Consider the following 18176-nt stretch of genomic DNA (forward strand, 5'->3'; position numbering starts at 1 on the left):
AGGTTTGCTTTTGTAATACTGCTCAATGCTGTAGCAAGTGAAGCAGTAGGAGTAACACACTTTAGTCAACCAAGGGAAAATTTATGGGTAACACTTGCTAATCAAACTAACCAATCATCACTTTGTCTTAGTCTTGGAGGAGTCACTAACCCATTTCGAACATGCCTGGTGGGACTTCCGGTGTGGTCTCCTGGAGAATTTTGTAGTTTGATAAACAATCAAACCTTATGTATGTCTAACATGTCAAACATCACATTGACGGTGCAACAAGGGTATACTGCAGGTCAGAGTGATGGCTATCGTCAATGCTTACTAATCCAATCACTTAACACCTCTTTGCACTCTCCTCCTGAGGAATTGGATCTTTTTGGAAGTACAAATGCCAGCATATCTAACACTACAGCTGGTGGATGGTTTAGCTTCAAACTTTCGGGTGCTCAGAATTTAAACCAACCTAAAGAAACATGGGCCACCCTAGATTCATCCCTGAATGTGAGTGAATTCTCTCCACAGCATTACAGTCAATGTAACGGCACAAATATCACAGCACCAATGAAATTACCCACAGGAATATTTTTGATTTGTGGAGACAGGGCATGGAATGGTATACCAGCTAAACCACAGGGTGGACCCTGTTTTTTGGGAAAATTGTCACTGTTTCATCCTAATGTGTCCTTGCTAATGCAGCTGAGTCAAAATTCAAACAGGAGAAAACGTAGCATACATGACTTAGACTGCAGCAAGATAGGAGATCCACGATTTTGGGGCACATTCAAACAGGTGGTGGTTTCAACTATCTTACCAGGAGGATCTGCCAATAAAGCCATGAATTTAGCAAAACAATTAGGATGCTGGGCAAAGAATGAGCTGAACAAGACATCACAAATTCTAGACATGCTAACTGCAGATGTGCAAAGTGTTAACCATGCTGTTTTGCAAAGTAGAGCTGCTGTAGATTTTTTGCTCTTGGCACAAGGGCATGGATGTGAAGAGTTCGAGGGAATGTGTTGCATGAATCTGTCTGATCATTCGGTGTCCATCCACACTAAGATAAAAGAATTACAACAGGGACTTCACAAACTTAAGGAAGAAGACGGTTTAGGAATTGACGAATGGCTTAAAGGCCTGGGACTCGGACCGTGGCTGAGGAACCTTGTGATCTATGCTATAGGACTGCTGGGTGTAATTTTACTGTTTTTGCTTATTTTGCCTTGTATCTTTAACTGTATCCAAAACATGGTCAGCCGTACAATAGCAAAAACATGGCAAACTAATCTCCTTGCACAAGAAGAAAACGGGGGAAATGTGGAGAGCATTATTAATAATTGGTTAGCTGAGAAAGGCCACACTGATATAATGCCACTGGTTAAACTGAAGGAGAAAAGTCAGCAGTCAGCAAGCTAAAAGGAAGAGTCAGCAGCAACCTTGCTGCAACATGAGGATAGGGAGTTGAGATTAGTCCTGAATACATCCTAAGAATATGTAGAAAGTATCAAAAGTAGAACCAGAGGAATGTAGAAGTAGGCGTAGGTGCTGATATGCAAGCTGACCAATCCTGAGCTCAACTATTGCAATATGTATGAAGCTCATTATTAACTGCATTTAACCTGCCGTACTGATCAATAAAATTGAGACTGTGATGATCAAAATGATGTCCTGGTTCCCTTCCGTCGACATAAGCTGCCCCGCTTCTGGATGGCAGATTGCAGGAGCCACTTGGTACTATCAAACAAGCCCGACTTGGCACTGGTGCCACCTTGGGTCTGGGAACCATCCTGCGTATTGTGGATTGTCAGGAGCCAGCCGACCACTCTCGGGCACAGTCCCCAATCAAAAACAACGGCCCGTTTCACAGGCAGAAGAAACTCAGCTGCCCCGCTTCTGGATGGGAGATAGCAGGAGGCACTTGACACTGTTAAACCAGCCCGACTTGGCATTGGTGCCACCTTGGGTCTGGGAACCTTGCTGCGTATCATGGATTTTCAGGAGCCAGCCGGCCACTGCCAGCCACTGGCCCCCCACACACAAACAACAGCCCTTTTCGCTGGCAAACAAAAGCAAGCTGCCCCGCTTCTGGATGGCAGATTGCAGGAGCCACTTTGTACTATCAAACCAGCCCCACTTGGCACTGGTGCCACCTTAGCTCTGGGAACCATCCTGCATATCGTGGATTTTAAGAAGCCAGCTGGCCACTCCCAGCCACAGGCCCCCAAACACAAACAACGGCGCTTTTCCCTGGAAAACAAAACTCGCCTGCCAACTTTTTGATGGCAGATTGCAGGAGCCACTTGGTACTATCAAACCAGCCCAACTTGGCACTGGTGCCACCATGGGTCTGGTCACCATCCTGCCTATCGTAGCTTTTCAGGAGCCAGCCGGTCACTCCCAGCCATAGGCCCGCAGACACAAACCTCGGCCCTTTTCCCTGGCAAACAAAAGTAAGCTGCCACGCTTCTGGATGGCAGATTGCAGAAGCCGCTTGGTACTATCAAACCAGACCGACTTGGCACTGGTGCCACCATGGGTCTGGGAACCATGCTGCGTAACGTAGATTCTAAGGCGCCAGGAGGCCACTCCCAGCCTCAGGCCCCCAAACACAAACAACGGCGCTTTTCCCTGGAAAACAAAACTCGCCTGCCAACTTTTTGATGACAGATTGCAGGAGGTATTTAGTACAATCAAACCAGCCCGAAATGGCACTGGTGCCACCTTGGCTCCGGGAACCATCCTGCCTATCGTGGATTTTCAGGGGCCAGCCAGCCACTCTCAACCTTATGCCCCCAACACAAACCACGGCCCTTTTCTCTGGCAAACAAAACTCAACTGCCCCTCTTCTGGATGGCAAATTGCAGGACGCACTTGGTACTACAAAAACAGCCTGACTTGGCACTGGTGCCACCTTGGGTCTGGGAACCATCCTGCGTATCGAGCTTTTTAAGGAGCCAGCCTGCCACTCCCAGGCATATGCCCCCAAAAACAAACCACGGACCTTTTCTCTTGCAAACAAAAATCAGCTGCCCCGCATCTGGATGGCAGATTGCAGGAGCCACTTTGCACCATCAAACCAGCCCGACTTGGCACTGGTGCCACCTTGGATCTGGGAATCATCCTGCCTATCGTGGATTTTCAGGGGCCAGCAGGCCACTCTCAGCCATGTGCCCCCAAACAAAGACCACGGCCCTTTACTCTGGTAAACAAAACTCAACTGCCCCTCTTCTGGATGGCAAATTGCAGGAGCCACTTGGTACTACAAAACCAGCCCGACATGGCAGTGGTGCCACCTTGGGTCTGGTCACCATCCTGCGTATCGTGCATTTTAAGGAGCCAGCTGGCCACTCCCAGCCATATGCCCGCAAACACAACCCACGGCCATTTTCTGTGGCAAACAAAACTCAGCTGCCCAGCTTCTGGATGGCAGATTGCAGGAGCCACGTGGCACTATCAAACCAGCCGGGCTATGCACTGGTGCTACCTTGGGTCTGGGAACCATCCTGCGTATTGTGGATGGTCAGGAGCCAGCCGACCACTCTCGGCTACAGACCCCAATCAAAAACACCGACTCGTTTCACAGGCAAAAAAAACTCAGCTGCCCCGCTTCTGGATGGGAGGTTGCAGAAGGCACTTGACACTGTCAAACCAGCCCGACTTGGCACTGGTACCACCTTGGCTCTGGGAACCATGCTGCGTATCATGGATTTTCAAGAGCCAGCCGGCCACTGCCAGCCACAGGCCCCCAAACAAAAACCACAGCCCTTTTCTCTGGAAAACAAAAGTAACCTGCCCCGCTTCTGGATGGCAGATTGCAGGAGCCACTTTGCACCATCAAACCAGCCCGACTTGGCACAGGTGCCACCTCTGGTCTGGGAACCATGCTGCGTATCGTGGATTCTAAGGAGCCAGCCGGCCACTCCCAGCCACAGGCCCCCAAACACAAACCACGGCGCTTTTCCCTGGAAAACAAAACTCGCCTGCCAAATTTTGATGGCAGATTGCAGGAGCCACTTGGTACTATCAAACCAGCCCAACTTGGCACTGATGCCACCATGGGTCTAGTCACCATCCTGCCTATCGTAGCTTTTCAGGAGCCAGCCGGTCACTCCCAGCCATAGGCCCCCAGACACAAACCTCGGCCCGTTTCCCTGGCAAACAAAACTCAGCTGCCCCGCTTCTGGATGGCAGATTGCAGGAGCCACTTGGTACTATCAAACCAGCCCGACTTGGCACTGGTGCCACCTTGGGTCTGGGAACCATCCTGCGTATTATGGATTGTCAGGAGCCAGCCGACCACTCTCGGCCACAGTCCCCAATCAAAAACAACGGCCCGTTTCACAAGCAGAAGAAACTCAGCTGCCCCGCTTCTGGATGGGAGATAGCAGGAGGCACTTGACACTGTCAAACCAGCCCAACTTGGCAATGGTGCCACCTTGGGTCTGGTCACCATGCTGCGTATCATGGATTTTCAGGAGCCAGCCAGGCACTGACAGCCACAGGCCCCCAAAAACAAACCACAGCCCTTTTCTCTGGAAAACAAAACTCAGCTGCCCCGCATCTGGATGGCAGATTGCAGGAGCCACTTGGTACTATCAAACCAGCCTGACTTGCAATGGTGCCACCTTCGGTCTGGGAACCATGCTGCGTAACGTAGATTCTAAGGCGCCAGGCGGCCACTCCCAGCCACAGGCCCCCAAACACAAACAACGGCGCTTTTCTTTGGAAAACAAAACTCGCCTGCCAACTTTTTGATGGCAGATTGCAGGAGCCACTTGGTACTATCAAACCAGCCCAACTTGGCACTGATGCCACCATGGATCTGGGAACCATCCTGCCTATCGTAGCTTTTCAGGAGCCAGCCGGTCACTCCCAGCCATAGGCCCCCAGACACAAACCTCGGCTCGTTTCCCTGGCAAAAAAATGTAAGATGCCCCGCTTCTGGATGGCAGATTGCCGGAGCTATTTAGTACTCTTAAACCAGCCCCACTTGGCACTGGTGCCACCTTGGCTCTGGGAACCATCCTACCTATCGTGGATTTTCAGGGGCCAGCCGGCCACTCTCAACCTTATGCCCCCAACACAAACCACGGCCCTTTTCTCTGGTAAAAAAAAATTCAACTGCCCCTCTTCTGGATGGCAAATTGCAGGACGCACTTGGTACTACAAAAACAGCCTGACTTGGCACTGGTGCCACCTTGGGTCTGGGAACCATCCTGCGTATCGAGCTTTTTAAGGAGCCAGCCTGCCACTCCCAGGCATATGCCCCCAAAAACAAACCACGGACATTTTCTCTTGCAAACAAAAATCAGCTGCCCCGCATCTGGATGGCAGATTGCAGGAGCCACTTTGCACCATCAAACCAGCCCGACTTGGCACTGGTGCCACCTTGGATCTGGGAATCATCCTGCCTATCGTGGATTTTCAGGGGCCAGCAGGCCACTCTCAGCCATGTGCCCCCAAACAAAAACCACGGCCCTTTACTCTGGTAAACAAAACTCAACTGCCCCTCTTCTGGATGGCAAATTGCAGGAGCCACTTGGTACTACAAAACCAGCCCGACTTGGCAGTGGTGCCACCTTGGGTCTGGTCACCATCCTGCGTATCGTGCATTTTAAGGAGCCAGCTGGCCACTCCCAGCCATATGCCCGCAAACACAACCCACGGCCCTTTTCTGTGGCAAACAAAACTCAGCTGCCCAGCTTCTGGATGGCAGATTGCAGGAGCCACGTGGCACTATCAAACCAGCCGGGCTATGCACTGGAGCTACCTTGGGTCTGGGAACCATCCTGCGTATTGTGGATGGTCAGGAGCCAGCCGACCACTCTCGGCCACAGACCCCAATCAAACACACCGACCCGTTTCACAGGCAAAAAAAACTCAGCTGCCCCGCTTCTGGATGGGAGCTTGCAGAAGGCACTTGACACTGTCAAACCAGCCCGACTTGGCACTGGTGCCACCTTGGCTCTGGGAACCATGCTGTGTATCATGGATTTTCAAGAGCCAGCCGGCCACTGCCAGCCACAGGCCCCCAAACAAAAACCACAGCCCTTTTCTCTGGAAAACAAAAGTAACCTGCCCCGCTTCTGGATGGCAGATTGCAGGAGCCACTTTGCACCATCAAACCAGCCCGACTTGGCACAGGTGCCACCTCTGGTCTGGGAACCATGCTGCGTATCGTGGATTCTAAGGAGCCAGCCGGCCACTCCCAGCCACAGGCCCCCAAACACAAACCACGGCGCTTTTCCCTGGAAAACAAAACTCGCCTGCCAATATTTTGATGGCAGATTGCAGGAGCCACTTGGTACTATCAAACCAGCCCAACTTGGCACTGGTGCCACCATGGGTCTAGTCACCATCCTGCCTATCGTAGCTTTTCAGGAGCCAGCCGGTCACTCCCAGCCATAGGCCCCCAGACACAAACCTCGGCCCGTTTCCCTGGCAAACAAAACTCAGCTGCCCCGCTTCTGGATGGCAGATTGCAGGAGCCACTTGGTACTATCAAACCAGCCCGACTTGGCACTGGTGCCACCTTGGGTCTGGGAACCATCCTGCGTATTGTGGAGTGTCAGGAGCCAGCCGACCACTCTCGGCCACAGTCCCCAATCAAAAACAACGGCCCGTTTCACAGGCAGAAGAAACTCAGCTGCCCCGCATCTGGATGGCAGATTGCAGGAGCCACTTGGTACTATCAAACCAGCCCGACTTGGCACTGGTGCCACCTTCGGTCTGGGAACCATGCTGCGTAACGTAGATTCTAAGGCGCCAGGCGGCCACTCCCAGCCACAGGCCCCCAAACACAAACAACGGCGCTTTTCTTTGGAAAACAAATCTCGCCTGCCAACTTTTTGATGGCAGATTTCAGGAGCCACTTGGTACTATCAAACCAGCCCAACTTGGCACGGATGCCACCATGGGTCTGGGAACCATCCTGCCTATCGTAGCTTTTCAGGAGCCAGCCGGTCACTCCCAGCCATAGGCCCCCAGACACAAACCTCGGCCCTTTTCCCTGGCAAACAAAAGTAAGCTGCCCCGCTTCTGGATGGCAGATTGCAGGAGCCGCTTGGTACTATCAAACCAGCCCGACTTGGCACTGGTGCCACCTTGGGTCTGGGAACCATGCTGCGTAACGTAGATTCTAAGGCGCCAGGAGGCCACTCCCAGCCTCAGGCCCCCAAACAAAAACAACGGCGCTTTTCCCTGGAAAACAAAACTCGCCTGCCAACATTTTGATGGCAGATTGCAGTAGCAACTTGGTACTATCAAACCAGCCCAACTTGGCACTGGTGCCACCATGGGTCTGGTCACCATCCTGCCTATCGTAGCTTTTCAGGAGCCAGCCGGTCACTCCCAGCCATAGGCCCCCAGACACAAACCTCGGCCCGTTTCCCTTGCAAACATAAGTAAGCTGCCCCGCTTCTGGATGGCAGATTGCAGGAGGTATTTAGTACAATCAAACCAGCCCGACATGGCACTGGTGCCACCTTGGCTCCGGGAACCATCCTGACTATCGTGGATTTTCAGGGGCCAGCCAGTCACTCCCAGCCATATGCCCCCAGACACAAAGCTCGGCCCTTTTCCCTGGCAAACAAAAGTAAGCTGCCCCACTTCTGGATGGCAGACTGCAGGACGCACTTGGTACTACAAAACCAGCCCAACTTGGCAATGGTGCCACCTTGGGTCTGGGAACCATCCTGCCTATCGTGGGTTTTCAGGGGCCAGCCGGCCCCTCTCAGCCATAGGCTCCCAAACTAAAACCACAGCCCTTTACACTGGCAAACAAAACTCAACTGCCCTTCTTCTGGATGGCAAATTGCAGGACGCACTTGGTACTACAAAACCAGCCCAACTTGGCAATGGTGCCACCTTGGGTCTGGTCACCATGCTGCGTATCGTGGATTTTCAGGAGCCAGCTGGCCACTGACAGCCATAGGCCCCCAAAAACAAACCACAGCCCTTTTCTCTGGAAAACAAAACTCAGCTGCCCCGCATCTGGATGGCAGATTGCAGGAGCCACTTGGTACTATCAAACCAGCCCGACTTGGCACTGGTGCCACCTTGGGTCTGGGAACCATGCTGCGTAACGTAGATTCTAAGGCGCCACTCGGCCACTCCCAGCCACAGGCCCCCAAACAAAAAGAACGGCGCTTTTCCCTGGAAAAGAAAACTCGCCTGCCAACTTTTTGATGGCAGATTGCAGGAGCCACTTGGTACTATCAAACCAGCCCAACTTGGCACTGATGCCACCATGGGTCTGGGAACCATCCTGCCTATCGTAGCTTTTCAGGAGCCAGCCGGTCACTCCCAGCCATAGGCCCCCAGACACAAACCTCGGCCCGTTTCCCTGGCAAACAAAAGTAAGCTGCCCCGCTTCTAGATGGCAGATTGCCAGAGCTATTTAGTACTCTTAAACCAGCCCGACTTGGCACTGGTGCCACCTTGGCTCTGGGAACCATCCTACCTATCGTGGATTTTCAGGGGCCAGCCGGCCAATCTCAACCTTATGCCCCCAACACAAACCACGGCCCTTTTCTCTGGCAAACAAAACTCAACTGCCCCTCTTCTGGATGGCAAATTGCAGGACGCACTTGGTACTACAAAAACAGCCTGACTTGGCACTGGTGCCACCTTGGGTCTGGGAACCATCCTGCGTATCGAGCTTTTTAAGGAGCCAGCCTGCCACTCCCAGGCATATGCCCCCAAAAACAAACCACGGACCTTTTCTCTTGCAAACAAAAATCAGCTGCCCCGCATCTGGATGGCAGATTGCAGGAGCCACTTTGCACCATCAAACGAGCCCGACTTGGCACTGGTGCCACCTTGGATCTGGGAACCATCCTGCCTATCGTGGATTTTCAGGGGCCAGCAGGCCACTCTCAGCCATGTGCCCCCAAACAAAAACCACGGCCCTTTCTCTGGTAAACAAAACTCAACTGCCCCTCTTCTGGATGGAAATTGCAGGAGCCACTTGGTACTACAAAACCAGCCCAACTTGGCACTGGTGCCACCTAGGGTCTGGGAACCATCCTGCGTATCGTGCATTTTAAGGAGCCAGCTGGCCACTCCCAGCCATATGCCCGCAAACACAACCCACGGCCCTTTTCTGTGGCAAACAAAACTCAGCTGCGCAGCATCTGGATGGCAGATTGCAGGAGCCACGTGGCACTATCAAACCAGCCGGGCTATGCACTGGTGCTACCTTGGGTCTGGGAACCATCCTGCGTATTGTGGATGGTCAGGAGCCAGCCGACCACTCTCGGCCACAGAGCCCAATCAAAAACACCGACCTGTTTCACAGGCAAAAAAAACTCAGCTGCCCCGCTTCTGGATGGGAGCTTGCAGAAGGCACTTGACACTGTCAAACCAGCCCGACTTGGCACTGGTACCACCTTGGCTCTGGGAACCATGCTGCGTATCATGGATTTTCAAGAGCCAGCCGGCCACTGCCAGCCACAGGCCCCCAAACAAAAACCACAGCCCTTTTCTCTGGAAAACAAAAGTAACCTGCCCCGCTTCTGGATGGCAGATTGCAGGAGCCACTTTGCACCATCAAACCAGCCCAACTTGGCACAGGTGCCACCTCTGGTCTGGGAACCATGCTGCGTATCGTGGATTCTAAGGAGCCAGCCGGCCACTCCCAGCCACAGGCCCCCAAACACAAACCACGGCGCTTTTCTTTGGAAAACAAAACTCGCCTGCCAACATTTTGATGGCAGATTGCAGGAGCCACTTGGTACTATCAAACCAGCCCAACTTGGCACTGGTGCCACCATGCGTTTGGTCACCATCCTGCCTATCGTAGCTTTTCAGGAGCCAGCCGGTCACTCCCAGCCATAGGCCCCCAGACACAAACCTCGGCCCGTTTCCCTGGCAAACAAAAGTAAGCTGCCCCGCTTCTGGATGGCAGATTGCAGGAGCCACTTGGTACTATCAAACCAGCCCGACTTGGCACTGGTGCCACCTTGGGTCTGGGAACCATCCTGCGTATTGTGGAGTGTCAGGAGCCAGCCGACCACTCTCGGCCACAGTCCCCAATCAAAAACAACGGCCCGTTTCACAGGCAGAAGAAACTCAGCTGCCCCGCATCTGGATGGCAGATTGCAGGAGCCACTTGGTACTATCAAACCAGCCCGACTTGGCACTGGTGCCACCTTCGGTCTGGGAACCATGCTGCGTAACGTAGATTCTAAGGCGCCAGGCGGCCACTCCCAGCCACAGGCCCCCAAACACAAACAACGGCGCTTTTCTTTGGAAAACAAATCTCGCCTGCCAACTTTTTGATGGCAGATTTCAGGAGCCACTTGGTACTATCAAACCAGCCCAACTTGGCACGGATGCCACCATGGGTCTGGGAACCATCCTGCCTATCGTAGCTTTTCAGGAGCCAGCCGGTCACTCCCAGCCATAGGCCCCCAGACACAAACCTCGGCCCTTTTCCCTGGCAAACAAAAGTAAGCTGCCCCGCTTCTGGATGGCAGATTGCAGGAGCCGCTTGGTACTATCAAACCAGCCCGACTTGGCACTGGTGCCACCTTGGGTCTGGGAACCATGCTGCGTAACGTAGATTCTAAGGCGCCAGGAGGCCACTCCCAGCCTCAGGCCCCCAAACAAAAACAACGGCGCTTTTCCCTGGAAAACAAAACTCGCCTGCCAACATTTTGATGGCAGATTGCAGTAGCAACTTGGTACTATCAAACCAGCCCAACTTGGCACTGGTGCCACCATGGGTCTGGTCACCATCCTGCCTATCGTAGCTTTTCAGGAGCCAGCCGGTCACTCCCAGCCATAGGCCCCCAGACACAAACCTCGGCCCGTTTCCCTTGCAAACATAAGTAAGCTGCCCCGCTTCTGGATGGCAGATTGCAGGAGGTATTTAGTACAATCAAACCAGCCCGACATGGCACTGGTGCCACCTTGGCTCCGGGAACCATCCTGACTATCGTGGATTTTCAGGGGCCAGCCAGTCACTCCCAGCCATATGCCCCCAGACACAAATCTCGGCCCTTTTCCCTGGCAAACAAAAGTAAGCTGCCCCACTTCTGGATGGCAGACTGCAGGACGCACTTGGTACTACAAAACCAGCCCAACTTGGCAATGGTGCCACCTTGGGTCTGGGAACCATCCTGCCTATCGTGGGTTTTCAGGGGCCAGCCGGCCCCTCTCAGCCATAGGCTCCCAAACTAAAACCACAGCCCTTTACACTGGCAAACAAAACTCAACTGCCCTTCTTCTGGATGGCAAATTGCAGGACGCACTTGGTACTACAAAACCAGCCCAACTTGGCAATGGTGCCACCTTGGGTCTGGTCACCATGCTGCGTATCGTGGATTTTCAGGAGCCAGCTGGCCACTGACAGCCATAGGCCCCCAAAAACAAACCACAGCCCTTTTCTCTGGAAAACAAAACTCAGCTGCCCCGCATCTGGATGGCAGATTGCAGGAGCCACTTGGTACTATCAAACCAGCCCGACTTGGCACTGGTGCCACCTTGGGTCTGGGAACCATGCTGCGTAACGTAGATTCTAAGGCGCCACTCGGCCACTCCCAGCCACAGGCCCCCAAACAAAAAGAACGGCGCTTTTCCCTGGAAAAGAAAACTCGCCTGCCAACTTTTTGATGGCAGATTGCAGGAGCCACTTGGTACTATCAAACCAGCCCAACTTGGCACTGATGCCACCATGGGTCTGGGAACCATCCTGCCTATCGTAGCTTTTCAGGAGCCAGCCGGTCACTCCCAGCCATAGGCCCCCAGACACAAACCTCGGCCCGTTTCCCTGGCAAACAAAAGTAAGCTGCCCCGCTTCTAGATGGCAGATTGCCAGAGCTATTTAGTACTCTTAAACCAGCCCGACTTGGCACTGGTGCCACCTTGGCTCTGGGAACCATCCTACCTATCGTGGATTTTCAGGGGCCAGCCGGCCAATCTCAACCTTATGCCCCCAACACAAACCACGGCCCTTTTCTCTGGCAAACAAAACTCAACTGCCCCTCTTCTGGATGGCAAATTGCAGGACGCACTTGGTACTACAAAAACAGCCTGACTTGGCACTGGTGCCACCTTGGGTCTGGGAACCATCCTGCGTATCGAGCTTTTTAAGGAGCCAGCCTGCCACTCCCAGGCATATGCCCCCAAAAACAAACCACGGACCTTTTCTCTTGCAAACAAAAATCAGCTGCCCCGCATCTGGATGGCAGATTGCAGGAGCCACTTTGCACCATCAAACGAGCCCGACTTGGCACTGGTGCCACCTTGGATCTGGGAACCATCCTGCCTATCGTGGATTTTCAGGGGCCAGCAGGCCACTCTCAGCCATGTGCCCCCAAACAAAAACCACGGCCCTTTCTCTGGTAAACAAAACTCAACTGCCCCTCTTCTGGATGGAAATTGCAGGAGCCACTTGGTACTACAAAACCAGCCCAACTTGGCACTGGTGCCACCTAGGGTCTGGGAACCATCCTGCGTATCGTGCATTTTAAGGAGCCAGCTGGCCACTCCCAGCCATATGCCCGCAAACACAACCCACGGCCCTTTTCTGTGGCAAACAAAACTCAGCTGCCCAGCATCTGGATGGCAGATTGCAGGAGCCACGTGGCACTATCAAACCAGCCGGGCTATGCACTGGTGCTACCTTGGGTCTGGGAACCATCCTGCGTATTGTGGATGGTCAGGAGCCAGCCGACCACTCTCGGCCACAGAGCCCAATCAAAAACACCGACCTGTTTCACAGGCAAAAAAAACTCAGCTGCCCCGCTTCTGGATGGGAGCTTGCAGAAGGCACTTGACACTGTCAAACCAGCCCGACTTGGCACTGGTACCACCTTGGCTCTGGGAACCATGCTGCGTATCATGGATTTTCAAGAGCCAGCCGGCCACTCCCAGCCACAGGCCCCCAAACAAAAACCACAGCCCTTTTCTCTGGAAAACAAAAGTAACCTGCCCCGCTTCTGGATGGCAGATTGCAGGAGCCACTTTGCACCATCAAACCAGCCCAACTTGGCACAGGTGCCACCTCTGGTCTGGGAACCATGCTGCGTATCGTGGATTCTAAGGAGCCAGCCGGCCACTCCCAGCCACAGGCCCCCAAACACAAACCACGGCGCTTTTCTTTGGAAAACAAAACTCGCCTGCCAACATTTTGATGGCAGATTGCAGGAGCCACTTGGTACTATCAAACCAGCCCAACTTGGCACTGGTGCCACCATGCGTTTGGTCACCATCCTGCCTATCGTAGCTTTTCAGGAGCCAGCCGGTCACTCCCAGCCATAGGCCCCCAGACACAAACCTCGGCCCGTTTCCCTGGCAAACAAAAGTAAGCTGCCCCGCTTCTGGATGGCAGATTGCAGGAGCCACTTGGTACTATCAAACCAGCCCGACTTGGCACTGGTGCCACCTTGGGTCTGGGAACCATCCTGCGTATTATGGATTGTCAGGAGCCAGCCGACCACTCTCGGCCACAGTCCCCAATCAAAAACAACGGCCCGTTTCACAGGCAGAAGAAACTCAGCTGCCCCGCTTCTGGATGGGAGATAGCAGGAGGCACTTGACACTGTCAAACCAGCCCGACTTGGCACTGGTGCCACCTTGGGTCTGGGAACCTTGCTGCGTATCGTGCATTTTCAGGAGCCAGCCGGCCACTGCCAGCCACTGGCCCCCAAACACAAACCACAGCCCTTTTCTCTGGCAAATAAAACTCAGCTGCCCCGCTTCTGGATGGCAGATTGCAGGAGCCACTTGGTACTATCAAACCAGCCCGACTTGGCATTGGTGCCACCTTAGCTCTGGGAACCATCCTGCATATCGTGGATTTTAAGAAGCCAGCTGGCCACTCCCAGCCACAGGCCCCCAAACAAAAACAACGGCGCTTTTCCCTGGAAAACAAAACTCGCCTGACAACATTTTGATGGCAGATTGCAGGAGCCACTTGGTACTATCAAACCAGCCCAACTTGGCACTGGTGCCACCATGGGTCTGGTCACCATCCTGCCTATCGTAGCTTTTCAGAAGCCAGCCGGTCACTCCCAGCCATAGGCCCGCAGACACAAACCTCGGCCCTTTTCCCTGGCAAACAAAAGTAAGCTGCCCCGCTTCTGGATGGCAGATTGCAGGAGCCGCTTGGTACTATCAAACCAGCCCGACTTGGCACTGGTGCCACCTCTGGTCTGGGAACCATGCTGCGTAACGTACATTCTAAGGCGCCAGGAGGCCACTCCCAGCCTCAGGCCCCCAAACACAAACAACGGCGCTTTTCCCTGGAAAACAAAACTCGCCTGCCAACTTTTTGATGGCAGATTGCAGTAGCAGCTTGGTACTGTCAAACCAGCCCAACTTGGCACTGGTGCCACCATGGGTCTGGTCACCATCCTGCCTATCGTAGCTTTTCAGGAGCCAGCCGGTCACTCCCAGCCATAGGCCCCCAGACACAAACCTCGGCCCGTTTCCCTGGAAAACAAAAGTAAGCTGCCCCGCTTCTGGATGGCAGATTGCAGGAGGTATTTAGTACAATCAAACCAGCCCGACATGGCACTGGTGCCACCTTGGCTCCGGGAACCATCCTGCCTATCGTGGATTTTCAGGGGCCAGCCGGTCACTCCCAGCCATAGGCCCCCAGACACAAAACTCGGCCCGTTTCCCTGGCAAACAAAAGTAAGCTGCCCCGCTTCTGGATGGCAGATTGCAGGAGCCACTTTGCACCATCAAACCAGCCCAACTTGGCACTGGTGCCACCTCTGGTCTGGGAACCATCCTGCCTATCGTGGGTTTTCAGGGGCCAGCCCGCCCCTCTCAGCCATAGGCTCCCCAACTAAAACCACAGCCCTTTACACTGGCAAACAAAACTCAACTGCCCTTCTTCTGGATGGCAAATTGCAGGAGCCATTTGGTACTACAAAACCAGCCCAACTTGGCAATGGTGCCACCTTGGGTCTGGTCACCATGCTGCGTATCGTGGATTTTCAGGAGCCAGCTGGACACTGACAGCCATAGGCCCCCAAACACAAACAACGGCGCTTTTCTTTGGAAAACAAAACTCAACTGCCCCTCTTCTGGATGGCAAATTGCAGGAGCCACTTTGCACCATCAAACCAGCCCGACTTGGCACTGGTGCCACCTTGGATCTGGGAACCATCCTGCCTATCGTGGATTTTCAGGGGCCTGCAGGCCACTCTCAGCCATGTGCCCCCAAACAAAAACCACGGCCCTTTACTCTGGTAAACAAAACTCAACTGCCCCTCTTCTGGATGGCAAATTGCAGGAGCCACTTGGTACTACAAAACCAGCCCGACTTGGCAGTGGTCCCACCTTGGGTCTGGGAACCATCCTGTGTATCGTGCATTTTAAGGAGCCAGCTGACCACTCCCAGCCATATGCCCGCAAACACAACCCACGGCCCTTTTCTGTGGCAAACAAAACTCAGCTGCCCATCTTCTGGATGGCAGATTGCAGGAGCCACTTGGCACTATCAAACCAGCCGGGCTATGCACTGGTGCTACCTTGGGTCTGGGAACCATCCTGCGTATTGTGGATGGTCAGGAGCCAGCCGACCACTCTCGGCCACAGACCCCAATCAAAAACACCGACCCGTTTCACAGGCAAAAAAAACTCAGCTGCCCCCCTTCTGGATGGGAGGTTGCAGAAGGCACTTGACACTGTCAAACCAGCCCGACTTGGCACTGGTGCCACCTTGGCTCTGGGAACCATGCTGCGTATCATGGATTTTCAAGAGCCAGCCGGCCACTGCCAGCCACAGGCCCCCAAACAAAAACCACAGCCCTTTTCTCTGGAAAACAAAAGTAACCTGCCCCGCTTCTGGATGGCAGACTGCAGGAGCCACTTTGTACAATCAAGCCAGCCCGACTTGGCACAGGTGCCACCTCTGGTCTGGGAACCATGCTGCGTATCGTGGATTCTAAGGAGCCAGCCGGCCACTCCCAGCCACAGGCCCCCAAACACAAACAACGGCGCTTTTCTTTAGAAAACAAAACTCGCCTGCCAAATTTTGATGGCAGATTGCAAGAGCCACTTGGTACTATCAAACCAGCCCAACTTGGCACTGGTGCCACCATGGGTCTAGTCAACATCCTGCCTATCGTAGCTTTTCAGGAGCCAGCCGGTCACTCCCAGCCATAGGCCCCCAGACACAAACCTCGGCCCGTTTCCCTGGCAAACAAAAGTAAGCTGCCCCGCTTCTGGATGGCAGATTGCAGGAGCCACTTGGTACTATCAAACCAGCCCGACTTGGCACTGGTGCCACCTCTGGTCTGGGAACCATCCTGCGTATTATGGATTGTCAGGAGCCAGCCGACCACTCTCGGCCACAGTCCCCAATCAAAAACCGTTTCACAGGCAGAAGAAACTCAGCTGCCCCGCTTCTGGATGGGAGATAGCAGGAGGCACTTGACACTGTCAAACCAGCCCGACTTGGCACTGGTGCCACCTTGGGTCTGGGAACCTTGCTGCGTATCGTGCATTTTCAGGAGCCAGCCGGCCACTGCCAGCCACAGGCCCCCAAACACAAACCACAGCCCTTTTCTCTGGCAAATAAAACTCAGCTGCCCCGCTTCTGGATGGCAGATTGCAGGAGCCACTTGGTACTATCAAACCAGCCCGACTTGGCATTGGTGCCACCTTAGCTCTGGGAACCATCCTGCATATCGTGGATTTTAAGAAGCCAGCTGGCCACTCCCAGCCACAGGCCCCCAAACAAAAACAACGGCGCTTTTCCCTGGAAAACAAAACTCGCCTGACAACTTTTTGATGGCAGATTGCAGGAGCCACTTGGTACTATCAAACCAGCCCAACTTGGCACTGGTGCCACCATGGGTCTGGTCACCATCCTGCCTATCGTAGCTTTTCAGAAGCCAGTCGGTCACTCCCAGCCATAGGCCCGCAGACACAAACCTCGGCCCTTTTCCCTGGCAAACAAAAGTAAGCTGCCCCGCTTCTGGATGGCAGATTGCAGGAGCCGCTTGGTACTATCAAACCAGCCCGACTGGGCACTGGTGCCACCTCTGGTCTGGGAACCATGCTGCGTAACGTACATTCTAAGGCGCCAGGAGGCCACTCCCAGCCTCAGGCCCCCAAACACAAACAACGGCGCTTTTCCCTGGAAAACAAAACTCGCCTGCCAACTTTTTGATGGCAGATTGCAGTAGCAACTTGGTACTGTCAAACCAGCCCAACTTGGCACTGGTGCCACCATGGGTCTGGTCACCATCCTGCCTATCGTAGCTTTTCAGGAGCCAGCCGGTCACTCCCAGCCATAGGCCCCCAGACACAAACCTCGGCCCGTTTCCCTTGCAAACAAAAGTAAGCTGCCCCGCTTCTGGATGGCAGATTGCAGGAGGTATTTAGTACAATCAAACCAGCCCGACATGGCACTGGTGCCACCTTGGCTCCGGGAACCATCCTGCCTATCGTGGATTTTCAGGGGCCAGCCGGTCACTCCCAGCCATATGCCCCCAGACACAAAACTCGGCCCGTTTCCCTGGCAAACAAAAGTAAGCTGCCCCGCTTCTGGATGGCAGATTGCAGGAGCCACTTTGCACCATCAAACCAGCCCGACTTGGCACTGGTGCCACCTCTGGTCTGGGAACCATCCTGCCTATCGTGGGTTTTCAGGGGCCAGCCCCCCCCTCTCAGCCATAGGCTCCCCAACTAAAACCACAGCCCTTTACACTGGCAAACAAAACTCAACTGCCCTTCTTCTGGATGGCAAATTGCAGGAGCCATTTGGTACTACAAAACCAGCCCAACTTGGCAATGGTGCCACCTTGGGTCTGGTCACCATGCTGCGTATCATGGATTTTCAGGAGCCAGCTGGACACTGACAGCCATAGGCCCCCAAACACAAACAACGGCGCTTTTCTTTGGAAAACAAAACTCAACTGCCCCTCTTCTGGATGGCAAATTGCAGGACGCACTTGGTACTACAAAAACAGCCTGACTTGGCACTGGTGCCACCTTGGGTCTGGGAACCATCCTACCTATCGTGGATTTTCAGGGGCCAGCCGGCCACTCTCAACCTTATGCCCCCAACACAAACCACGGCCCTTTTCTCTGGCAAACAAAACTCAACTGCCCCTCTTCTGGATGGCAAATTGCAGGAGCCACTTTGCACCATCAAACCAGCCCGACTTGGCACTGGTGCCACCTTGGATCTGGGAACCATCCTGCCTATCGTGGATTTTCAG

This window comes from Melospiza melodia, chromosome 6 (genome assembly GCF_035770615.1).
Source record: "Melospiza melodia melodia isolate bMelMel2 chromosome 6, bMelMel2.pri, whole genome shotgun sequence".
In the NCBI taxonomy this organism is placed as follows: Eukaryota; Metazoa; Chordata; class Aves; order Passeriformes; family Passerellidae; genus Melospiza; species Melospiza melodia.